This window comes from Globicephala melas, chromosome 10 (genome assembly GCF_963455315.2).
Source record: "Globicephala melas chromosome 10, mGloMel1.2, whole genome shotgun sequence".
NCBI lineage: Eukaryota > Metazoa > Chordata > Mammalia > Artiodactyla > Delphinidae > Globicephala > Globicephala melas.
In genome coordinates, this window is record NC_083323.1 from 5,140,657 (window position 1) to 5,145,741 (window position 5,085).

Genomic DNA, 5,085 nt, shown 5'->3' on the forward strand with positions numbered 1-5,085 from the left:
TCAAGATGTTAAAAAAAAAAAAGAAATCCAGTCTGCCCAGCTCAGCCCCTAGGTGCGCATGTGACCCGCCAGCTACACCTCCATCCTCATCTCGTATCCTCTCCCGCCCTCACGCCCTCCCAGCCACACTGACACATACCTTCCTTCTTCGGGGTCTTCACACTCACTGTGCCCTCTGCCTAGAAGCCCCTACGCCAGCTTCTAAAATGGCTTAGTTCGCATTGTTATCATCAGCTTAAGTGCCTCCTCCTACAGGAAGCCTTCCCTAGCTGCCTTATCTAAAGAGTAGATCCTCTCATGATTCTTTACCACAGCCCCGTTAAGGTTTCCTTTGTCCCAGTGCCTAGAGCAACGCCTGGCACAAAGGGGGCTCAATGGATAAATATTGATGGCTACAATCAGGAAGTCTTTCCAAAGGGGAAGTGGGCTTTGACGGATGTATAAGAGCTTGCCAGTTGAAGAAGATGGGTAAGAATATTCCAGGTAGAGGGAACGTGCAAAGGACTAGAGGAATTCCAGAAGGAGAGATCCCAGGACAGCGGGGCAGACTCAAGCTGGTCTCTACAGCTTGAATCTTCATGAGCCTGGCTGAAGTCGCGAGTTTCCATAGCGAAAGGTGACAGTGCTGGGTGACCGGAAGCTAACCATCCCTTCTCTGCAGACAGATCCTGCAGAAAAGGGGGCAGAGCAGATGAGAAGCGTGCAAGCAGGAAAGGGTGGCTGTTCGTGAAATGTTATGAAAATGACAAAAGGTATTACTGATGTTGCTGCGAGTATCTGTTGAGTAACTGACGAAGCAAGCCTAACTGTCAGGGCTTTAATCTTACTAGAACCCAGCCTCAGAGGCAGGTGCTTTCATATCCCCACGTTACAGAGGAAGACACAGAGGCGCGTGGTTTAGTCTGCCATTCTGAAGCACCCACGCGAGACCGGGATTCGTGACAAAATGCAGTGAGAAGGAGATGTGCCTGGACACCCCTTTTGCTGGGGCAGGTGTAGTGGGCACAGCATGGCTACGGATCCCATGCTTGGGTGGCAGCTTCCTGAGCCCTGGATTGCATTCTAGTAGGTGCATTGCCCAGGATGCCGGCAGCAAAGAGATGGCACGCTCAAATGCGGAAGCTGGAGAGTACTTAGTAAAGGGACTGCTGGGGCAGGGTTTAGGGAACCCAGAGGACACAGCACTGCACCCCGAGGCTAGCAGTATAGGAGCTGTCCCAGTTCCAAAGCCTAAGGGGGCAGAGGCAGGAACGGATTCCAGAGCCCAGGAAGAGAATGACACATGTGCTAAGAGGGGCCGTGGCGAGGGGCTGTGGCTTCTGGTAAAGGATGCAGCCAACCCCCCCAGCAGAAGGGCAGAGCCAGAGGGATAAATACTCTGACCTCACTCTTCTCCAAACGCCTTTTTCCTGCCAGCGCCACCCATTGGTCAAATCCAACTGGAAGTCAGAGGCCAGGAAGCCCACTGACGCAACAGTCCATGCATGAGGTCAGGGTGGAAAACAGTGGTGAGTGGATCTGAGAGGTGAACAGAAAATACCTGGCCCCGAGATCGTGCCTCTGGAGCCAGCCGTCATTCGGGAGCTCCTTGGTGGTGGCCAGCGTGCAGTATTATTCCGAGTCACTGCTGGAGGACCCCCTCGCCAGCCTGCTCCCACAAACAGCCGTGGCTCTGCGATCACCTGATTTCCTGCGTTATATTCCCTTCTGCTTCAGCAACTAAAGTGGTTCCAGTTATCTGCAGCTGAATCCCAATTAACGTAGGATTGGTTACCAGAAATAATTGCAGGCAATGTACCCTCCTGGATGGGGATCTGGAATTGGTTACTAGTTCTGGTTGATTTCAAGACAGTGAGGACCTAGTAACCGTCAGAGAATGAAATCTAGTAGGTCAAAGCACACGGTGGCAAAACGATTACCTGTAATCGCCCAGAACTAAGGACCTATTAAATCCCTAGCTTCGGCAGACTGCGTTGTGGCTTCCGTACACAACATAAGCATTGTTTATTCAAGAACCGTGGGTGAGTTTTTTCTTTATTGTCATACCAAAGAGTTTCTTCAAAGTAAATAGTCCCAGGGCTTTAAATCCTCAGTCCAGGTCACCTGGTACTCCTCTCTAGTTAGAGTACCAGGGAGTTCTTATAATGGCCCTAAAAGAATTCCCATCTCTTGGGGCTGTTACAGGGATGATACAGCTGAAAATCAGAGGCAGCATCTAATCCTGTGTGCTGCAGACTGAATCCACAGCCTCGCCAAGTTTCCTGCGTGAAAGGCAGGGCATCCTCTGGGGTAAGAGAGGGACTCTAAGCATGGAATAGTCACCTGCAGTTAAACCCAGGCGCCCAAGCCTGAATCGCGGCAGCAGGAGCAGCCCTGCCCCCATGGCTGACGGGAGAGGCTCTCCCCTCCCAGGAAACTTTGTAATGACCTCACGGAGGTCTACCTTGCAGGACAAGCTGACTCTTCTCACGCAGCATCCCTGTCACCCTCCCAGCCCCCAGACTTAAACAACAGTCAGTTCCAGCCTGTCCTGGAGGGCAGATACGAAGTCAAACCCGGGGGGTGAGGTTTATGTCTTTTTTAAAATGGTAAACATTTGCTAATTTATGTCAGCAAGAAAGGGGAAACGTGTACGGGAAGGGTGTTGGGCCAGGGAAGAAGAGACACACTTGTAGATCGGGCTGCATTCACTGATACAGATGTACTTGCTGGGGAGTCTGAATCCCGGGGCACCAGTGGGACCAGCTGGGAGTGGTTCTAACCCACTTGCCAGGTTGCTTACTGAAAATGGACTTGGCATTGGCCTCCACTGAATGAAAATGGGATGACAGCCATATTCCTGGTATAATGTGGAAGGATATTTGAGTGGATTTGTCACATGTGGCCATCTCCCCTGAGAAGACCCAGAGGACATATCAGTGGCCATCCTTGGTAGCCCAGGAATGATGCTGGGAGAAGCTGCCATTGAGACGGGCCCCCCAAGTTCAGTGGAACTGAGGTCACTTCAACATGGCAGAGGCCAAGGGGCAGCCTTTGTTCATCTAAGGCACGGTGGGTGTATCAGTTAGTTTTTGCTGCATAACAAACCACCCCAAAACTTAGTAGCTCAAAACAACAGCCGTTCTATTTAGCGTGTGACTCTGTGAGCTGGCTTGGGTGACCTCTGCTGGGCTCTCTCATGCTTCTGTGGTCAGCTGGTGGCAGGTTGTCCAGAATGGCCTCATTCAAAGGTCTGGCCGTGGCAGGCTCGCGGTTGACCACATGGGCTCCATCTTCCAGAGGACCCACTCAGGCTCATTTACACAGAAGTCTCCACGCAAGAAGAGACAGTAAGCCTGCATGCACAAGCATCTACCAGATCTCTGCTGTGTCACATCACGGGACATCAAGAAAATGACAGAATTTGTTTCGCGTCCTGGCTGAACAGGTAAAGCTGCTTGTGGCCAGGGATGGCTGGGAGGATCCAGAAGTAGAGCTTCCCTCGGGGTCAGCCCTGACAACAAGGGGAAAGCACCTTGGCCTGTGCCAGTTAAGAGGCTTAGTACCCAAGAGGGGAACACTTTTGCCAGAAGAACACAACCTGGCCATGAGTGTGTCCTATTGCCACTGGGCCAACGGGTAAAAAAAAAAGAGGGTTACCATGTTGGATGGGGATGTAAGCCTGATTATTTTAAGGGGAAGTAGGGTTACTGCAACACAGTAGGGGCATGGAGGAGGGGATCTGGAACCCAGGAGAGTCCCTGGGGTGCCTCCTAGGACTGTCATGTCATGTGCTAAAAATGAATGGCAACCCACAGCCCCCCCTAGCGACAGGACGAGGAAAGACTCAGAACCCTCAGAAAGGAAGACTGAGGTCCCCCCGCAAGACAACAAACAGTGAGCAGCTGAAGTCCTGGTTGGTGGGCGGGGGGAGGTAAGGGTAAAACAAATCTGTAGTGAAAGTAGAAGAGAAATAAATATAATTACAGCCCATGACCAGCCGCGGAGAGGACAGTGACGATTACCCATACTTCCTTCCTCGCGGAGTCATACACACACACACACACGTGCACATGAAAGTGTACATACTCACATACACGCCCTGCAGAACATCTCCTGGGTTCATATTTTCCTGGTAGTGTCTCAGTTTTTGAGACCCCAATTCACAGAATGATTCTATCTCTCAATACCAGTTTTTTAAACTTGAACTTCATATAGGAAACTTATAATTACTTTATATAGTTATATTAGAGTTAACTATCATAGCTATGCTTACATAACGATATAAAGTACGTACATGACACTTACATCCCAAAATCTCAATACAGGTTTGGTTGCTAGTTCTATTTTTTTAACATTTTACTACGTTTGCCTTTTCTTTCACTTTTCCTGAACCATTTAAAAATAAATTGCAGGGAGGGCCTGTGACACGTCATCTCTAAATATTTCAGAATTTATCTCCTAGAAACAGGGACATGCTTCTACGGGACACATACCGTTATGACACCCAAGAAAATTAACACTGAAATAGTAATATTTTCATCCATATTCAAATTTCCCCAATTATTCTTATGCAGTTCACAGGGGTTTTGTTTATTTTTTTTTTTACTGCAAGATCCAAGCAGGATCCCAGGTTCCACTTGGTGGCTTTTGGCTGTCATGTCTCTTTAAAGTCTTTTCCTCTGGAACGGTCTTCCACGACATGAATATTTTTAAAGAGCCCAGGTCAGTTGTCTTGTAGAATGCTAACGTCACCATCTCTGCCATTTCTGGATCTGCTTCTATTGACTAATCCTTCTCCTGGTTATGGGTCACATTCTTCTGCCTCGTATTTCTAGTAATTTTTTAAACTGAATGTAGACATTAGGGATTTTACGTTGTTGGGAGAATTTCGCTGCATTCCTTTAAACACTGTTGGCATTTTTTCTGGCAGGCAGTTAATTGTGAATTACTCTGATACTTTTAAAGTTTGCTTTTAACCTTGACCTCCTCAAACTCTGATCTCTGTCTCCTCAATTCAGTGAGACCACTGAGTTCTCTGTGAGCTCCCACTCCTGCAGCCCCGTCCAGGAATAACGTCCAGGCAGGAAGGCTGGGCAATCGTAG